Here is a 22,389-nt window from a genome sequence, read left to right as displayed (position 1 = left end):
TTTCAATCCATTGAGTAAAAATAAAACCTCATAGTAGGTGTTTACATTACCAGTTACTGTGGGTGTGAATCAGGTCCAACGGATTAGTGATTAATGTGTTATATTTGCTAGGTATATACAATCGATCCCCAGCAGCACTCTTCCTCACCACTCACTAGCCGGACCTGTAGCATGCAATGTGTTATATTTTTGGCTTACAAGGGTATTTTTGGGACTCCAATATTGATTATATATTCTTAGGTCATCAGTGTATGATTGGTCATTTTTAGAGATGAACGAGTATACTTGCTAAGGCACATTACTCAAGCGATTAGTGCCTTAGCCAAGTATCTTCCCGCTCATCTCTAAAGATTCGGGGGCCGGCAGCGGCCGGGGAGCGGCGGGGGAGAGCGGGGAGGAACAGAGGGGAGATCTCTCTCTCCCTCTCTCCCCGCCGCTCCCCGCCGCAACTCACCTGTCACCCGCGCTGGTCCCCGAATCTTTAGAGACGAGCAGGGAGATACTCGGCTAAGGCACTACTCACTCGAGTAATGTGCCTTAGCGAGTATACTCGCTCATCTCTAGTCATTTTCTGACCTATCTGTTTGGTGGGCCAATATTCAATTGGAGGGGATCTGGCACTCAGGACCTCCACTGATCAGTTGTTTGAAGAGTGCCATGACCATTTCAGCATCATGTATTTTGCAGGACATTTGCCTGGTGTAGCACCTCAATCTCAACTTCAAATGGGACTGAGTCGCTCTCAAGCAACGTCATGAATAAACATGATGCCACGGGCTAGAAAAGAGACTAAGACCCTCTCCCATGCGCCTCAGACTCTTCAAACAGTTTATCAGCAGGGGTCCTAAGTAACGGATTCCCATCAATGACATATGTATGAACTTTCCCCAGGGTAGGTCATCAATACTTTAGTCCTGGAAAACTTCTTTAAGTTAATATTTTGGACAAACATTCAAGGCTTTAGGCTTCACTTAATGCTTCACTTTATTATGAATAATACATTGAATATGTGCCTAGTTTTGAAAAATATACAATTATATACAGAGCATTATTTGTATAATACATGTGTGTGGGATTTTTGCTCTTTTTATTGCTTTAGACTCCACTCTTTGTATTAGCATTCAGATACAATAAGGTTTTTGCCCCTTGACTGTATTGCGAAAGGCTTTACTTCTGTAATTAGGCAGCTTTTAACTGGAAACAAAAAGTAGCACTCAATATCCAGGCTTATAGAATTCTATTCTAAAGTCGCTTTCGTACTATTCTTTAACACCTGCTGCATGTGTTTTTTCAGTCATTAAAATGTAAAAACAAGAAATTACATAAACTGTACCATTGTAAAATAAAACATGCAAAGCTCCAGTGCTTAGGATGTAAAAAGAGACAAGGGCAGCAGCCGTCAATAGTGGATTATATGTCTGCCATGCAATAGCTATACAGGCATAAACATGTCAATCAGTTGGTAACATAATGCTAAATTTTCGGAGTGACATTTCATGCTGTATTCATAAGCTAACCTGCCTCATTCAACTCAGTGGAAAGACAGAAGTTACAAGCCCACACTGAAAAGTTATTGAAATGTGACTGACATCTCAAAGGGTGCCGGCGGAATACCATGACCCTGTGCTGAAACATTGCAAAGTTAATCAAAATTATGCATGTCTGGCACCATAAAGACTCTCTTTACACTAAATCTTCTCATCCACAGTATAGAAAAGGTCATAATCTGCTTCAATTTCCCTCTCATCCGAATGTTCTCCTATCATTTATTTGCAGATACTGTAGTCCAATATCTTCTATAATACACTCTTGGAAATGCCAAAGCTTTAAATATATATTACATTGCAAAAGGATGCTTTGCCCAATATCCCCCAAAAATGCATTGGGCGTCCCACAATCATTGCTCAACAGGTACTCTTGTGGATGCAGATCCTGTAATATATGGTTATTACCCAAGGTTTCAGTTAAGGTTAGGAGGAATAGTGGCAAAGTATATTTTTCACCAGAGCATTTCATTACTTATGTATAGCTCCACGCTATAATAAAAAGACACTCAAGTGCTGTGCTTGCGAGATGAATGATAAGTCATTGCCATTTTGGAGAAAACATGTCAGAAACCAAATTACTATGATTCATTATCTGTTGTACAGGACTTTAAAGGCAATTCATGTGGACATGGCGATTAATCATATTTATCAGTGATGCTATTTTGTTGATGCCCTATTTTCCTCTTATTTTACTGAAGGAAATTGTAAAACAAGATAAAAAAGACCTTTTTTTTATATCTTACCAAATTCTTAGAACAGATTGAAAAAAAGCCTCAAGGAGGTCCTTTTGGTCACCGACCCTGCTCCTATATTTAAAACAGGGAAGAAAGAAAGGAAAGTGGCTCCTGATCCTGGTAATATGCTGTAAGTCCATGTATATAGGGAAATTGTTAAAGCCGACACATATTGTATTTTACTACTTTTAACCCTTTCCAATCCACTGTCTGAACTCTGAAGACATTATGATTTAAGGCTGTACAGCTCCAATGTTGGAAGACATCCATCGGGGCTCTCTTACCATATATTGCCAGCCTCTCTGCTGTAGGAGCCTATCCAACATGTCACCTCATGCAGTACTGACTTTAGCCAGCATATAGCGCCATTGTATAATGGCAAAAAATGAGTAAGCCCCCTAGGAAAACCAGGATACAAATTGGATTGGAAAGGGTTAAAAATATTGCTTCAAGTCGGATATGAGTTACTAATTACTAATTACAAGTAGTTTATGTTTTCAACATATTTATTGCTATACCTCCTAAGTGCCATTTCATTAGAGAAATTGCGATAGTTATTACATTGATGTGGCAGAATACAATCTTTAACACTAATATATAGATATAGGATTCATGCAAACACATAAATAACACATATATACTGTACACAGACACATACATGATACACCCAGATACTTGCAAAGAGGCATAATGTGAGTTCAGTCCAATGCAAAATCTGTAACAGATCCCCCCGCATACCATGTGTCATTTATAATAGGGGTCTTATCCTATGTAAAAGGGGGAATGGTCGACCCCCTCATGCACAAAGCCTTGGTGCAATAGCCCCTTTCTTACCCTTTAGGCTGGGTTTCCATGGGGCGGATTTGTTGTGGAATTTCTGTTCAGATTGTCCGCACGGAAATTCCGCTCGCAGCTCCTAATCCCAGGATTAGCCAACAAAGTGGGCGAGATTTTGCAAAAATCTCGTCCACACGCTGCGGCCAATCCGTTGCGGAAAAACAGTGCGGAAACGGCCCTACGGCACGGAAATTAAAGACGCAGCATGTCAATTCATTTTTTTTCCCACAGCGGCCTCTCTCCTCCCTATAGGGAGAGATGGCCGCAATGGAAATGCAAGCGGCAAAGCAGCTCCAAAACCCACAGCTGCGGTTTTCCAGCAGAATTCTCATGGATTTTCGGTGCAGCCAATCCATGGGAATTCCGCAGCAAATCCGTCCCGTGTGAACCCAGCCTTATAGGTAAGTATATACACATATATTCATACACACACAAAGACAAATATAAACACAGGCACACAGCAAGATAAATAAATATATACATACAGAAATTTACACTCTAGAAACACCCATAAGGCTGGCTTCACCTGGGGCGGAATTGCCGCAAAATTTCCGAGCGGACCCTCCGCACGGAAATTCCACATACATTTTTAATACTGTCACTAAGAAGCGAAGTGGACGAGATCTGCAAAAATCTCGGTCGCACACTGCCAACAGGCTGCTGCGGCAAGCTGTGTGGAAACTGACATGTGGCGCAGAATTCGAATCCGCGCCATGTTAATTTTGGTGCCGTTTCCACTCCGGACTCTCTTCTCTCTATAGCAGTGTTTCTCAACTCCAGTCCTCAGGACCCCCAACAGGTCATGTTTTCAAGATGGCCTATAGTAAGAACACTGGTAGCAATGTCTGAGGCACTGACAATAATTACATCATCTGTGCAATACTAAGGAAATCCTGAAGACGTGGCCTGTTTGGGGTCCTGAGGACTGGAGTTGAGAAACACTGCTCTATAGGGAGAGATTTCTGCAGCAGAATACAGGCTCAAAAGCCTCTTCAAAACTCACGACAAATGGCACCGATTTTGAAGCAGCCTTTCCACTGTGGAAATCTCATGGAATTTCCATGTGGTCCCACTGCGGACTTTCAACGAGATTTCCGTCCCGTGTGAACCCAGCCCAAGAGACTTTAATGTTGCAAACTGTTGTGGATATCTGGATTATCTCAATAAACCTTATAGGCATCACAAAAGAATTCTCAGGTGTGCTTATATGCTTCTGGAACTGGTAGAGTCTGTGATGGATAGATTCTGGGGCACTGCACCATGCCCAGTTTACAAGAGGGAGTGCTACCCATCATATTTCTAAAATCTGACCAGCGGTGATGGCTGAATAGAGTTTTTCAAAGTTGATGATGCCCTTGATGAGATTTGAACCTAGGACCCCAGCATTGCAAGGCAACGGTGCTAACCACCGAGCCATATTCATTAGAGGATATGTCATCAATAGTTAATCTGCTGTGGTCTGCTGCTCGGGACCCTGGTCGATCAACTGTGCGGGTGCAAGCTGTCAGCGCCGCAATAACTGAGGTGTAAGCCTCCGCTCCAAACTCTCTGTAGTGGCCGGCACTGATTTTAATGGGAGCCATGCCTACAGTTATAAGCGCTATACAAAGGTCAGCGTGGAGGCTTCTTTTCCGACCTCGGTGTATTTGTAGTGGAGGATTCCGTGCTGACCTCCCATGTAGTGGCCGGCACTTGTAACTGCAGGCACGGCTTTCACTAAAATCAATACGAGCTGTGCCTGCAGTTACAAGTGTCAGCCACTACATGGCAGGTCGACGTGGAGTCTTTCGCTCCGACCTCTGTGTACTTGCGGCACTGACAGCATGCGTCTGCTCAGCTGGTCGGTCGGTGCTGATTAATGGACCCCGGCAGATCAACTATTGATGACCTATCCTGTGGATAGGTCGTCAGTAGTATTTGACTAGAAAACCCCTTTAGCACTACAGTTAACATTGGTATATCTTTGTGGCCCCCTGTAATGATACCATGTTCTAGTGCACAGGGGCTCTGTTCTAGAGGTCACATCCTGTGTCTTTTATTTTCAGACAATTATTATACTGACTGTTATGGTAGGTCTGGCAGGATAGACCTAAAAAGGTTTATGATTTTACTTCATTGGACAGTTTTTAATCCTGTTTTCCTTATCATAAATCATCAAGAGTAAGATACACATCAGTCAATGCAATAGAATTTATATCCTTCTACCTGGTTCCAGTCTGTTCTATGGTTCTAAACTTCATGTACTATAAATGAGAAGAGTGATAGTGAGCAGATGTCCTTACATAAAGAATAGGAACAGATGCTATTTGGGAATCATTTTTTGGGAAAATTGAAAAGAAATGTGCAAAAAGGTATTTATGATGAGTGGTGTCAGATTCATTTTGTGAGAACTGAAGGTGAAAAGGAATTCATTTGCAGATAATTATTTATAAAATGAAGTAGAATAGGTGTCGTATATTCCCTGATCTACACGTATACCCAGAGACTGATCAGCATAATTCAAACCAGTAGCTGCTTTACATGTGCTACAGTATCAAAATCTGTTTATAGGCTGCTCGACCCACTAACCCTTTAACAATATATGGCCAGCTGTCTGTTCCTTCATCATAATGTACATCTTAGTCATGATCAACTCGTGAGTTCTGTCAGTGTGCAACCATGCTCCAGCTCCAGCCACCCAAATGGGAGTTAATTAGGATCTCAACAGTTTAACCCCTTAGATGCTGAGATCAATATTGACTGCAGCATCTAAGTTGTTTGACAGAGGGAGGGTGCTACTATGAGTTACAACGGCAGCCAGGGAAGGGGGAAGGGAGAATAGGCTGAACTATATGGACATTTGTCTTTTTTTCAGCCATATGCACTATGTTACATTCAGTATATAGGCCTACAATCAATATTTGAATATAAGGCATTTTCTAATCGGCTGACTTTCAGTGTAGCGCTGATAAGCAATAATGCTTTAAAATGCTGTTTCAACTCCCATAGTAGGACACAAAAAGGAAAGTAAGGTTTAATAAAGTTTCATGGAAAAAATCCCTAATAAATAATGAGAATTCACAATAGTTTTCATAAAAAGAAATACAAATTTTCAATCTTCACGATTAGGCCATCTGCATACGGGCAGGTCGGATTCTGCATGCAGAAGACTTTTTGCTGTACTGCGGATGAGCTGTTGGAGATGTGTACAGATTTTTTTTTTTTAAATTACTACTTTTCTGTCATTTGTGAAAGTGCTGCAGATTAGACGGCTTCCATTGACTTCAATGGAAGCCGTCCGTGCAGAGCCCACACAGAATTGCAGCATGTCGTGATTTCTTCTCTGTGAGTGGAAAATCGCAATCGATTTCTGCTCATGGAGATAAAATCATGATTTGCCATAGCATCCTATGGGCTGTATTCGCTGCGGAATCTAGAGACGGACGCCTGCTCCCGATTCCGCAATGCAAATTCGCCCGCATGCAGGCAGTCTTACTTACAGCACACGCACAAGGTGTAAAAAGAAAATATACAGATGACTGATTTTCTGAGTATTTTTTTCATTTGTCCCCAAAAATACATCCAACAAAGAAACAAGTCATCCCATGGCTAGCTTTAGATCTCAGAATGCTGTGATGTAACAAGGACATATCATTTTTATCATATGGTAAGCAGCAAAAAAATGAAAAATGTAGAAGATGTCAGAATTACTGTTTTTGGGGGATTTTTTGCATTCCTTCTCCCAAGAGAATAATAATAACTTATCAATAGATTATATGCACTCCAAAACATTGGAATTCAAAAATACAACTCATACTTCAAAAAATAAGCTCTCATACAAAAACCCCGATGAAAAAATAAATAAAAGTCCTTGGAATGCAAAGATCAAAGACGGAAACAAATTGCTTGGTCCTTAAAGTCCAAAATAGGTTGATTCTTAAAGGACCTTTCAAAAAGCATGGAGGTGTCCGCAACACATATGCGGATTTTATCATTAGTGCAGATTTTGTTTAGCTTTGAATTTCAAAATGCATTCTGCGGAACATGTTGCAGATTTTCTTGCGTTATATTCCAGAGACATTAATTACGGAATTACATCTCCTGTATGTTAGAAATCCGCAACAACAATTCTGCAAGACATCCTTAATTCTAAAGCAGAAGGCTTTTCCACTGTGGAATTTAATCTTGCAGTAAAGACGCTTGGATTGTAACAGGTGCAGAATTCCAGCCCCATAGGGGTAACATTGTGATGCAGAAATGTCCGTGTGTCTTAATTCCAACCCGTCTGAAAGGTTCCTAAGGGGTTATGTAGAACAGAATGTTAACATTCGCTGTTGACCCACTCATTAATGCTGAACGCACTAATATTGAAACAGAGAGACAAAAGCAAAATGTAAAAAAGTACAAGATACATTAAATAATAATGCCCATGTCAAAGTCACACAGAAATTGGTAGAGATGATGACAGCATGTCAAGCGATGAGATGATTATAGTATGTTGAGGAAGTCTGTTTAAAACTGCCATATGATGACCTAGTATGTCACCGTAAAGCAGGAATAGATCATCCTGTTGTCAATATTTCTTTATTCGGCTACATCCATTAGCATTTCAATCTTTATCCATGTCCAAAATCAACCCGACAACTTTTTGTCAGCATATCATTGTAATTTTATGCAAATACTGAAGAGCTGAGTTTCTAATTTGACACAACGTACAAGTATTTTCGCAGGTACACATATTAAAGTATATCAGCCCAACTGAAGGCTACAATGTGAAAACACCATAGACTATTACAATACACAGTACTGCGTAGCTACTGAACATATCCTATGCATTGTCATTTCACTGATAACTGCAAAGTCAAGCATCAAGCTGAAAACTTCACACGCCTTCAGTTGCTAACCATGTAGACAAAGCTCATATTCGGAGACACTTTCTACACAGAATGGCTGTTATTTGGCACTTCAAGGTGCAAAAAAATTACACTGCAAGTTAAGGATGTTATTACCAATGAACATCTGTGCTTTGATAGATAATTGGATCTGGGGGAAGATTGCAGAAATGTATTAGTAGAACATTTACCATGTACCTATTTGCAGTGCTACCTTTCTGCCCTAGTAACTAAATGGACCATTGGTGCCTTACAGTACACAAAGGTACCATAAGACACTGTTGAGTAAATGTGGGCCTTTCTGGAGGGATAATGATGTAAGTGCTTCATTTGTATCAGCTAGTTAGACTCTTTTCAAGCTGGAAATGTTTTACTTTAAATAAGTAAAGATACATTGTATTCAAGCAGAGAGGAACACGCTGGATTTGCCTGTGGGGTATAGCAAAGATTGGAAAGTCTGAACACCAACATGAAATTATTGGTTGTCAACTGAGAAATAACATAATCATATATTTCATTGAGTGTCCTTTAAATAAAGTCATTTACCCTGGTACAAATGTCTATAAATACATTGTGCATTGAATAGGGCCTATAGCGATATTACCGGAGAATATAAAGTGACTCGTTTCCTTAGCTAAGGTGTATTCTTTATGTTACTTATGTAAGCCTTGACCTTTGATAAATGAATTGCACTCTTCCTTTAGCTGCTATAAACTGGATAGTTTCATACAGCAGGATAAAGGGAATTAGTACCAGAGGCGGCAAAGAAATAAAGCTCTATAAATTTTGTGTTGTCAGAATCGCACCACTTTATTGGCCCATGGGTCAAAATATCCCTCTAGCTTTTTAGATGTTGAAATAAGTGAAACAATATCCATTGTCAAAAGACTCCTGAAGAGCATCAATATATAATGACAATTGCATTATAGAAGTGTGAGAACAGGCATTATTCCAAAAAGGACGTTATTATCTCATTAATGTTCCCAAGCACAAAATACAATGCATTACTCATCAAGTCTAGACATTCGTCTGAAGTATAAGGAATAATAGTAGAAGGAGCTTTTAATATTTCACAGATGTTGCAAATTCATTTCTCTTAGGTAAAACACTTTTACTGTCTCTTGTATTAAATGTAATATTTCTACACTACCTGTCTGGAGCAACTTGTATTCACATAGAATATTATAGCACCAACCCATGGAAAGTGGTTTGCTAAATGTAGGTAATATTGCTGTTTTATTGTACCTCTGCCAATTATATGGAAAGGTGTTGCAGAGGGCGAATCAGGACATTTTACAACTTTTTATCCCAAGTTATTTTATATGTGTGGTGCTCCTATTTTGGTGTCAAGGCATGCTGGCAGACTACTGTATTAAAATGTAACTTGGGTGATAGATCCTCGAGCTGTGTGGCAAGGACGTAAGCACAATATCATTCCATTGGTCACATTGGTTTTATTCCTTCACCAAATCACCATGAAGGCATGGGCCCAATATGTTATATGGTGGTTGGTATAGGAATAAAAGCCATGAAAGCAATGTAATGGATCATGCCATGCCTTCATGGGGATTTGAAAGGTAGTGATAGATACAACAAGGAGTGGAGCAATCCCAGTAGAAGATGTGAATAACGGAAAAGGCTCATAATGGGAATGGTACTTATTTTTGGGATCAAACAAGTCTATGCAAGAGGTGGCAGGTAAAGCCAACCCAGGTAATGTCAATCCTGAGAGGGTAATCGTGCCAATAGCACTGGGAATACACTGGGAATACAATGTGTGTCTAAAGGAATCCTCTTTAGCTTACGTCCAGATTCTGTACACTGCACCCAATATGTGTTCCCAGTGTTACCTATGAAGTGGCATTAATTGCCCCAAAACTGATTTATATATGAATGGAGGAGTTGAGCTAATATCTCTATTTACTTGCATGTTCATAATCAGGTCATACCTTAATTCTAGTTTTTTGGGGTTTTTTTTCATTTTGATGGTTTCATTCATAGTGAACCACCATTTGGGGTAACCACCTTACAGATATAAAGTAAGAACAATGGGTACTAGAGTATACTAAATAGTATTACTGCACCTGTTTCTTCTCTGAGATTTAAAGTTGGAAAGGCGGAGCAGTACTGTTGGTAGCTCACTAATACTAGTGCCCCTCTCTCACTAGTATGTTACTCAACACCGCTTCATACCCTCTCCGACTCCTCTCTAACACACACAAAACAGGAATATAGTAGTACTGCTATTTATTTAATGGAAATCTGTCAGCTAGTTTGAGCCCTATAAGTTTATGGGTTCATAGTAGCTAACACACTGAGTTCGGGGATGTACGTTTAATACTTATCTTTCCGACTGTTTCCTTGTGTAAGCTGTCAAACCCACCACTGAAAACTTCTGGTGGCCTACTTAGTCAAGGGCATAGAATGAGAAGACTACTTTGAATATGTCCATGTAGACTGTTCAATGCATTCATCGGCAGGTTTGAGAGCTAAGAACAAGGGAACGGAGGGGAAGGTAAGTATGAAACTTACATCCCTGGATTCAACATGTCCGCTTCTTTGAGCCCATAAGCTTAAAGGGCTCAAAGTAGCTGATAGAAACTCTTTAATTGCAGATGGAAGTCATAATAGACATAGTTCTTTCCAGAAAGAATAATAGAGGAATGACACGACACAGTGTTCTTAGAATAGATGCTCCAGCATTATTATTTCATGGGGAATACAGATATTTATTAACACAGATGTTCAGACAGATGGCAGATCCTTTTTAAAGCTAATTATTATGAGTTATAGTCTTTTTAAAGTTAACCACATAAAGAATGCCATTCAGTCTATGAGAAATTACACCTTAGTAGTTTTGTAGAATAATTTGATAATGCTGCAAAACAAAGTTAAGTAGGATGTGAATGACTATATATAGGGATTGTAAACCTTCATTAGAAATCAAACGAAAGAAGCTGAGCCACTTAACTAAAACCATTACAACCTAAAATAGTCACCATTGTGATGTATATCAAAAATCAATAGCCATAGTTCTAGCTCAATGATGAGAGCACAAGCTGTAGTCGTAGATGTTGCTTCCGCATCCAGATATGGTTGAAGCGATGAGAATTGATGCAGTAGTCATAGTATCGCACTTCTATCTGTTGTCCTGTAATTATTTCCTTAGTGTGGCTTTACTTGGGACAACTGTCGGCCAAAAAATTACTGAAACAAGTGATTTTTAGCAATAGTTGTCTTGTGTTAAGACAGGACCTGAAAGGGTACAGAGAGAGAAATGGTTCAGTAATCTCCTATTACTCACTGAAGCAATGTGACTGGTGAACGAGTTCTCGCTGAGTGTAAACAGGCAGTTGCTTATCTTAGAATGACTTAGGGAATCGAGGCAGATGACCGGAAGAGATCTCTAGCGTGCTCCGCTTCCATTCATTGAATGACTAGCATTGTTTAGTTAACCCTTTCCCTCTATATGACGTAAGGGTACGTCATGGCTGCGGGGTACTTCCCGCAACTGGACGTACCCTGACATCATGTGGATAGCGCAAGATAAGAAGCGATCGGTGATGTGCCCCCCCACTGTTAACCCCTTTCCTGCCGCAATCTATGACATTGCCGGGTTCTTGCGATACAATCGCAGAAAGCCAAGGTGGTTGCCATGTCAACAGATACTGGCGTCCTGCATTGCCAGTGCCTCTGATCGCTGTAAGAAGTGATAGGGCATTGCAAGAGAGAAGTCCTGATCATAGCGATGAGAGCTGGTATGGTGTAACTCTCCCAGAGGGACACAAATGGTGTAAAAAGAAGTTCAAAATAATGTACAAAAAATAAAAATGTTAAAAAAAATGTTAAAAAAAAATAGGGGCGGCGCTTTTTCTCATATGAGCATTAAAAATAAATAAATACGGGGTTAAAGGAACTGTCGTCCCATGTAAAGTTGCCCTTAAGGCCCATTCAGATGGGTGTATATCCCATGTATGTGCTGTCCACACATAGACCCATTATAGCCAAGTAGACTATTTACACAAGCACTTTTTCATGTGGACCAAAGGTCCGTGTGACAAAAAAAGCTGCATCTTCTTCTCTGGTCCATGTAATAGATGACAGTAGGACATGCATTCGTGTGCTCCCTGGTGTGAGTTGCACCTGAGAATTCTGGAGCAGCTCACATATGCCTGTCTGAATAGGGCCCAAGTTTGTTGCTTGTTAAATGATAAATACTTTTGTTCTCATGCACTAGTATCTACTTCCCAGTCATATCAGTGTTGTAGAAAGTCTATGGCCTTGCTTCATGCACATGGCTGTACAGGTTCTAAGTTGTACAGTGCCATATTAGGGCACAGGCAGAGGATTATGGGCCCATTATGTAGCGCCATATAAAACCAATTTTATATTTTATCCAGAAAAATTGTACAATTTACCATTGGAAACTGTATTATGAAAAGAGGCAGCGCTTCTAGTGGAGAAAGTCTCAGTCAGGCCTTAGTCAGACGGGCGTTTTTTCGCGCGATTTGCGGATCGCATGACGGATGCGCATCCGCAAATCGCGTGACCGGTGCCCGAAAATCGCCCGAAAATCTGCTCCTAGCCGCGTTTCATTAGAAATGGGCTGGAGCTGTCCAGCGCATTGCATTCAATGGAGCCGGCAATACAGCCGACTCCATTGAAAGCAATGCGCTGCGGGCGAGTGTGGGATGAATTGTCGGGAAGGGCTTAAATATATAAGCCCTTCCCTGCAATTCATCCAGAAAAGTGTTAAAATAAAAAATATATACATACTCACCTGGTCCCGGCAGACGGAGTTCCGTGCGGCCGGCCTGCAGTGGGTGTGAAGGGGGTGTGAGTCAGACCTGCCCCTTGATTGGCTCAGCGCTGAGCCAATCAGGGGGCAGGTCTGACTCACACCCACTGCAGGCCGGCCGCGCGGAACTCCGGCTGCTGGGAGCAGGTGAGTATATATATATGAGTATATATATTTTTTATTTTAACACTTTTCTGGATGAATTGCAGGGAAGGGCTTATATATTTAAGCCCTTCCCAACAATTCATCCCGCGCACGCCGGCAGCCCATTGCTTTCAATGGAGTCGGCTGTATTGCCGGCTCCATTGAATTCAATGGGCAAACATCGTTCTTCTCTGCCACAGCTGTAACAGCTGTGGCAGAGAAGAATGATTTGTCTTCTATATGTTCTCAATGGGGTCGGCGCTGCTGCCGCCGGCCCCATTGAGAACATATAGAGAAGAGAACAGGAATCGCAGATCGCAGATAGGTGCGATCTGCGATTTCTGTTCTATAATTTATCGGACGAGCGCATAAAAAGCGCTCATGTGTCCGATACCATTGCAAAGCAATGGTTTTAAAAGATCGCCGGACGCATGCGCAAGTGCAAATCGCGCAAAAAAACCGCCCGTCTGACTAAGGCCTAATTCAGTATTACAGAACTATAAGGACTCCATATGCGACTGCATAGGTTCAATGCAAACGGATCTGTGATGTTCATGGGGTCAATGGACTAAGTAAATAAAGAATAATGTACATTGTGTTTTCAACGGAATCACATTTATTACCGTACTTGCACCATAGCCTTTTATTTCTCTTCATTGTATTAAGTAGAACGGGGATTATAAGGCAACGGAACAACACATTAGTGTTTTGTCCTTTCTAATTATATAGCCCCACAGAAATGGACACCAATTTCTGATCTGTGAACACAGGCCTTTTTAGACATTATGTTTGAATAGATTTCTGTATTCTGCAGCTGAGAAGAAATAATTGGTGACTTTCTAACAGACTTTACTGAACTTTACAATTTTGCACTTTTGTATTGATTGCAGATATGGGAACGTTACCGTTAATTGTTTTTGTTTCCAATACGTAACAGGAGATGTCAGAGAACTGCTTCCATATAACTGTGTCCTGTTTAATAATGGAGCTACCCCTTAGAGTTTCAAACAAATGTCCACAATAGATTTACATGGCGAAATGATGTTGGTTTTGAAGCTACTGAATCTAGTTCAGCTAACTGTACTTAGAATCTTATAATCTTGCGGAAATATTCTGAGATGTGTCTAGAGATTTAGGCAAGAAATAAAAAATTAGTCGACCTCAGGCTATAGAAGACAATATGTAAATAATTGTCAAGAATACTATAAGTGACACAGACGTAGGTTGTGTTCATATTAACGACCTGGATGCCATTTGTAATGGGCCTTGATAACTGTGCTGAATTAATTATGCAACAGATCATGTTGTATCCAAATACACCTCATTGACTTACATTGGAGTCCATCAGATTTTGTAGTTTTGCTATGGGGTTTTGTTAGGGGCAGGTGGGGCGGGGGAGCAGGAGGTCCCTGCTGAATGCAGGCACTTTCTTGCGGCTGGTCACTTCTTTTGATCTTCTGCTGACTTGTACTGTGACCTCTTTCCTATGGCAGCAGTGTAAATCAGTCAGTCAGCCCCGCAGCCTATAGGATGACAGAGGAGCCCAAGACAAGCACTCTCAGCGTTCAGCTCGGGCGGCGCAATGATGTCATTCTATCGCACCACCTGCACTTGGCTAGAAGAGGATTATGCGCCTGTCATGTTTAGGGTTTTTTTGCATTGAGGGGCCTAGGGGCACCATTATTATAGAGGCATTTTAGGGCACTGTAAGTACTTTTACTGGCGCACTTGGGTTACAATTGCAATTAAGAGAGTAATCAAATTTGGAGGACACTATTACTGATAAGGAACACCTGGGGCACCGCTATTATTATAGGGATGCTTTGGAGCATTATAAATATTATTAAAGGGCAATTTTTGGGCACTATTACTATTAAGGCTGCACTATGAATATTCTTAAAGGGGTTTTCAGATAATTAAAATAATTCTTATAGGCTTGAAATTTTAAAAAATGAAGAAATAATGTAGACTTGCCTGCTCTAGTGGATGCCCATCTATAACTGGGGTCCCATTATCTGCTGCTTTGAACCTGGAAGAAGCAGGCTGGCAGTTACATGCTATTCATTATGCATGTGACCACTCAGCTAATCACAGGCTTTAGTGGTGATCCTTACATGGACGATGAAGCCTGTGATTGGCTGAGTGGTCACATGGACAAGAAACAGCACATGACCACCTGCCAGGCTTCTTCCGTGATTTAATGGCAGGAACTGGGATCACAGTCCTGCATGGGAAACTGCTAGAGCAGGTGAGTAATAATTTTTATCTTTTTTGTACCCATTTAAGCCTAAGCTATTTCTTTTATGTCCTGGAAACCTCTTTTAAGGGGACACTTAGGGTCATTATTTCTATTTGGGGGCACTTACAATTTGGAGTACACTATTACTATTAAGCAGCCACTTGGGAACACTATTGCTATTAAGAGGACACTTAGGCCTCTTTCCCATGAACGGATTTCCGCCACTTAATTCGCAGCGAAAATCCGCTGCGTTGCCCGCAGCTATTAGGTTCTATTGAACCTCATAGCTCAGGGCACACGGTGCGAAATTCCACCACGGAATTCCGCACCGTGAAATCACCCGTCCTCACCCGCGGCATGCTCTATTTGCCGCGGGTGTACGCACGGAAGTGTATGCAATGGAAGTCGTCCGTTCACGCTATCTCCTGCTGTAGCACAGCGGAAGATAGCGTGAAAACGCTTCCCCGCCTTCCACCGCCACGTCATATGACGTGGCCGGCGTGTCACACGACGCGGCGGTGGGCGGGGAAGCGTCATGCGGGAGCCAGGACGCTGGATCCGCAGGTAAGTATAGGGTCTCCTGGGGGGCGCCGTGACGGGCTCCGCCGCGGAATTTCAGGGCGGAGCCTGTCACGGCCGTGTGAAGCCGGCCTTAGGGACATTATCACTATATAAGGCCGGCTTCACATGGCCGTGATGGGCTCCGCCGCGAAATTCCACGGCGGAGCCTGTCACGGCGCCCCCCAGGAGACCCCATACTTACCTGCGGATCCGGCGTCCTCGCTCCCGCATGACGCTTCCCCACCCACCGCGTGGCGTCATGTGACACGCCGGGCACGTCACATGACACGCCCACCGCGTCACATGACGTGGCCGGTCGTGTCATGTGACGCGCCGGCCGCGTCATATGACGCGGCGGCGGTAGGCGGGGAAGCGTTTTCACGCTACAGCGGGAGATAGCGTGAACGGACGGCTTCCCTTGACTGCAATGGAAGCCGTCCGCACGTACACCCGCGGCAAATAGAGCATGCCGTGGGTGAGGACGGGAGATTTCACAGTGCGGAATTCCGCGGTGGAAATCCGCACCATGTGCCCTGAGCTATTAGGTTCAATAGAACCTAATAGCTGCGGGCAACGCAGCGGATTTTCGCCGCGAATTACACGGCGGAAATCCGTTCGTGGGAAGCAGCCCTAAGGGTACAGAAGCCATACTATTACTGAAGCACATTGTTTGCAGAATCCATACCACACAGCACATACAGTAATATGAGCAGATAGGGCAGCAATAGGAACATTAGTGTATTTATGTAATGCGCTTGGTTCTGGTACCATATGTATGTTATGGGTTTGGTCCACGCGCTGTACTTATGTTATGAATTTGGTTATGGTGCTGCATGTATGATATGATCCTAGTTTTGGCACTTTATTTATATCATAAGCTTGGCTCTAGTCCTACATTTATGGTTTGAACATAGTTCAGGTGCTGTAGGTATGTTGTGAGGTTAGTTCTGGTGCTAGATTTATATTAATTAGATACATAAGTTATGTATCTATGTATATATAGAACATGCTGCGATTTGTTTTCATGCAACAGGAGTGAATGAAACCATTGAAAATCATTGGTTTCTTAATTCTGTGTTTTCAATCACTCTCTCATTGCGTAAAAATCGTATGATTTTCTCGCCAGAGGGAGGCTGGCCTAAGGGTTGTGCAAAACATAGAATTTCCAATAGTAAATCTGCCCCTGTATATGAGTTTCATCGTTACTATTATCATGGAGGACACATTATGTGGCATAATTTACAGTCATGGTATTTGAAAATTGAGCATATTCATCCACCTTGAACTGTCTGACTAGGTAATAACATTATGTCACTGAGGATTTAATTAGGATTTTTCGACACCGATCAACAGAAATAGACTCTCAAATGTCAATATGAGAAAAGACTTAATAAATTTATCTACATTCATTACAATTTTTAATCACAAGCAAAAATTGAATAAATAACTATGCACTCCCTTCAAGTCAGTACTTAAAAGGGTTGTGTCATGACAGGTTGTTACCTGCCATGCAGACACCCCAGCTGCGTCTCAGTCCCAAAGTGGAGGGTCATGCATGTGTATCACCACTCCATTCAAGTCAATGGGACTGCTATAGATAGCCGAGTCAGCTCTCTCTCGAGGTTTTTTCCTAATCTTGAACTATTTTAAGGGTGGCTTCACATGAGCATAAGTGAGAAAGAACTGAAAACAATGGGTTCTATTCTCTGCGAATTCCGCATGCAAGCACACTCATGTGAAGTTGACCTAAGATCTGGACATTGAATTGGCCAAGCATTCCAGAGTCAGGTTCAGTAGAGTTACCAATTCCATACTTTACACTAAAATTTTGCTTCGAGAAAAGATAATGGATGAAATTTAATATTAGTGTCTTAAATTTAGACAGCTTAAAGGGGTTCTGACATGAATAATTTTTTTATGCTTTAGCAGCCATTGTCCCCTGGTGTGCCTAATGGACCCAGGGAACCCAGGGTTTAATGGCTGCTAAAGCATAAAAATATAACACTTACCTTGTCTTCTGTTGTTGTTGACATCGGGGGGTCAGCTCCCGGCAGGCAGTCTTCTTCCTCCAGCAGCCGCGCCGCTCCGGGATCGCGCGCATGCGCAGTAGAGAGGTGCCCTCTGACAGGAGTCAGGACGGGCTGCGTCTCCACTGCGCATGCGCAGCACTCCGGAGTTCAGCCGGACGGACGGGCCGCCCACAGCAAGCACTGCTTGTGACGTGCTTGCTGTGAGCGGTCCGTCCGTTGACCTCGGAAGTGCCTGACGGACGGAGCAGAGCCAGGAAGCGGTCTTTTTGACCGCTCCTGCTCTGCTTTAAAGGCACAGAAGATGATGCCGGCTGGAGGGGACATGCCTGGCGATCGGGCCAGGCCAGGCAAGGTGAGTACAATTTTTTTTTCTTCATGTCAGAACCCCTTTAAAATCAGACCAAATAGGCAAAATATGAACCAAATTTACCACAGTGGCTTCTGCTGTGTGATAGATTTGGCTCATCCTGCTAGACATGTTAGACACTTTTTTTATTCCTTATGCCTCCTCTTGTTTGGCTTACTTTACACCAATATTTTGCAGCACAATTTTAGTGCAATTTTGGTGCATTTTAAGCCTCTTTTAAGCCATGTCCACTTTTCTATATACTTTTCAAAGCTGTCTAATGAGGGAAAAAGTGTGTAAAACACAGAATAAGACCTCCAGCACACTAGCATATTTGGGTTCGTGTGCTATCCATGTTAATTCAAGGACAGTGCACTACCTCATTACAGCCTCTGAGGTTATACACAAGGAGGCTTTTTCACCCAAACTGATGGTCTGGGTTAAAAAAATAATCAAAAGTCCTCTTCCTATTCAAATTTCAGACAAGTAATAGGTCATGCATGGCAATATGCAGCCTCACGGGAAGTGTGTTGGAGGTCTAAATCTGGTGAAAGGCAAGGGTGGTAGTTCTCTGGAGCAAAATAATCCAGATTTCTAGTCTATTTCCAATTGGACATCATGGAGACGAGTCTTGGGTATTAGTGTATCTTGACGCTGCCAGTAATTCCTGGTGGAGTCAAGATTGACAGGGGGTGACGCCCCCTGTACCGATTGGCTGCAGAAGTGGATGGGCTGCAGGTCCTGGAAACCCACTAACGATGAATGGCAAAAGCATACAGCGTCCGCTCGTGCCCCTGTTCATTCCTGGAACTGCACAGCATGCTCAGCAGCAGTGACAGAATTGCGGCGTAAAGCTCCTTCCCCGGCAGCGCCACAGCCGACAGGGCCGGCGTCAGCAAGGACACCACAGCGGCATGAAGTGCCTTCTCTGCAAGACGGAGCACACAGGGCCATGGGACAGAGATGGACCGCCGGCGGATGCTGTCTTCCGCAGTAAGAGGAGGAGCGCTGGGAGGTGAGACAGCACGGGGGAACAGTGACTGCCGGCGGCCACTACATTGCGACAGAGGCGAACAGCTTCTTCTTATTTGGCGGTGACAGCGACTTCCGTGCCAGCCTGCTGCAGTGACAGCACACGTGGCACCACAGAGCGGCTGCAGACAGTGAGGGAGCGGTGGCGCGGCATGAGCCACTATTAATACAGTGTGAAGCCACTGTCACAGCCGCCGGAGACAACAAAGAAGGCAATCTTACTCACTGCCCGGACCTGAGAGCCCGAGCAGGGGGAGGCAGGCCTGCAGCCAATGAGACAGGGAAGGAAGGGGGGGTGCCCAGCCTGTCAAGCAGGCTGTATCTTGACACAGTTCTGGTGGCGTCAAGATACACTAATACCCGAGTCTTGTGCTTGTGATTTCTATATGAGTCAGTTCAGAGAGCTGCTGCAAAAGAGTAGCACCCGTTACATTGCCCACAAATTTTTGCAAGCTTTGTATAATGCTACATTGCACTTGCAGAGAAAATGATTGGCAACAGAAAGGTTAGAGAAGCTCATTAAGTTGAAGGACGTCGTCCAGATGTAGAAACAACCCCTTTAATCTACAGTATACCAGTTATGTTATATCATGCATAGATAAAGTCATCCGCAGAGGCAATCAACATTGTGATATATATATATGTATATATACATATACAGGAGGTGGACAAAAATATGGAAACACTATATGAAATGCATGGGATTGTAATCATTAGCACTGAGCTGCCTTTTTGACCCCTGCTTGGCTGAGAACTTTCCTGCCAAATTTTTGTTTACTTCACCTCTTGCCCTGCTCTGGGTGGTTTTTGGAGCCAGCTGGTAACAGCAGCTGAGTAGCTCAAACCCCTGACCAATGAGACCTTGCTTGGTCAGATGTTCACTTCTGTGTCATGCTATCTCCACTTAAAATCGGTCTCTACATGTCTTATTGAAATATGATTCATAATCTCATGTAATTTATGGCATACATTTTGTACGGTGTTTACATATTTTTATCCACCGCATGCATATATATATATATATATATATATATATATATATATATATATATATATATATATTGTACTTAATAAACATTGTGAAACAGTGTTGTGCTACTTTATAATGTATTATGTGAGCCTTCATTTAAAATGACACTATATCCAATAATCCCTTCTGTAATGAAGTAAAGCTTATCTGTTCTTGAATATTGCCAGACATACCAAAAAGGAACTATATGATTTTTTTCCTCAAAACATATTCATAATTATCATTGAGAACCTGAAACGGCTTATCCACAACTAAATGCAAGAGCTCAGGATAAAAATACAACCAGCCCATAGAAAGTGTAATTAGATTATCATTAAGACTTCTGGATTCCTCGTAACAGGTCAATAGGTAAATGTCATTTGTCACTCTTACATATTTTTATCTTTGCCATATTCACATTCAGCTTCAAAAACTTAATTTATAAAGGCTATTACTCAGCAAACGGCAACTGTGTCGGGTACAATTGCTTCCCACTATTTCTTTTATTGTATCTCTGCTGATTCTAAAATGCTGCTAGTACTTCAATCAAAGGCAAAACATTACAACTTAAATTTGCATTATATAACTCAGTCCCAGTGGACCAGTCAGGTGTATTAAAGTGTGATTCACAAGATTGACTAAAAACAGCAATTTATATAAAAAAAAACACTGGTAGATCATTATCTAGAACAAGTTCTTTTCATAAATCCACCCTACTGGTCAAACTTAAATTGCTCCACAGTTACTGCTGGGTTGTTTGCTCACTATAATGATATCACTATCATATAGCTATGCTGTATTGTAGGATTCAATTTTAGGAACTGCAAATTGAGATTTCTTTAACTGACAACTCGGTATTGTATGTTGCAAATACTGCTCACATAAAAATATTGCAATTCAGGTAATATATATAAGCTAGAATCACAAGGTCATTACATGAAGATATGAACGACTCGGCGAAAAAATGCTCAAAGTCCACTTTTACTGAAATTGATCCTTTTAATTTGAAAGTTTCACAATTCGTCAAGCCTAAAATATGTAATGAAATGGAATTTTGAATACCGTAATACATTTCTGGAACATTTCTGAAGCCGAAAACATGGCTGAAAGTTATAAAATAAAAAGAAAATGGTTTTATATTTCCCTTAATCATCTGGGACTGGTACATTGCCCAATTGTGTTACGTTGGCATAGAAAGCAGGGTATTCTTTTGGCAAAAATCTGCAAATCACTGCATTCGACCACATGTAATGGGAGTAGGGTAGCGTACAGATTATTTGTGAAGCTGTTCTAGTAAAATGAAAACTGACCTGTGATTGGACAGTTTTGACCCAGTAAGCCAATGCACTAATCATGCACAAATTAAGGTATTGGGCACTGCCATGTTTAATAGCCAAACTTCACTCTCATTGGCTTCTGCAGTCATGTCACTGGACCTTGATCGCTCCTGTTGCAAGTGCAGTGGGCCCTGATCGTTCTTCCAGCAATCATGTTTCCTTGCACACCTCTGGAATGGACTATGATTCTTTTTTTAATGTATCTGTTTTAACCAACACATTCTACAACATTAGGCCTCGTTCAGACGAGCGTGTTTACACATGCACATAAGTGCGCACAAAACTGTGTGTCTATTAGAACCATTGGTTTCCTTCGATGTGTTCACATGTCCGTGTTTTACAGGTGTGCAAATGCACGTACCTGCAAAAGATAGAACATGTGTGCACCATAGGTCCATGCTGCGTGTCAGTATTCCCTGTGGGGAGTCCCCCCATCACTGAACACTATGAAAGCACTGTCACAGTGTTCAGTGTTGGTGGCACTCCCCGCGGGAGTGACAGCTGCGGCAGAAGATCACAATATTCTGCCATTGCTTTCAATGGGGCCACTGCTGCTGCCGGTGGCCCATTGAAGCAATGGGCTGCCGACAACCTCTGGAGTGATTTTTGAAGAAGGGCTTTAAATATAAGTCCTTCCCTGAAAATCATCCCTAGCATGTGTAAAAAATAAAAAATATATACTCACCTCTCCGCCGCTGATGGGGCTCAGGCAAGTCTAGCCGCTTGGTCTCCCTGCACTGCTCTGAAGCTCTTTCAGCAGGGCTGTATCTGATTCGCTGAGCACTCAGCCAATCACAGGCAGCCCCCAGCCTTTCAATGAATTCAATAAATGGCTGAGCGCTGCCTTTGATTGGCTGAGATTTAAAATCTCTGCTGCTGAAAGAACTTCATTACAGTGATGAAG

This window comes from Eleutherodactylus coqui, chromosome 1 (genome assembly GCF_035609145.1).
Source record: "Eleutherodactylus coqui strain aEleCoq1 chromosome 1, aEleCoq1.hap1, whole genome shotgun sequence".
NCBI classification, from domain to species: Eukaryota; Metazoa; Chordata; class Amphibia; order Anura; family Eleutherodactylidae; genus Eleutherodactylus; species Eleutherodactylus coqui.
The sequence above is the reverse complement of the archived record's forward strand: the minus strand, read 5'-3'. Positions refer to the sequence as shown.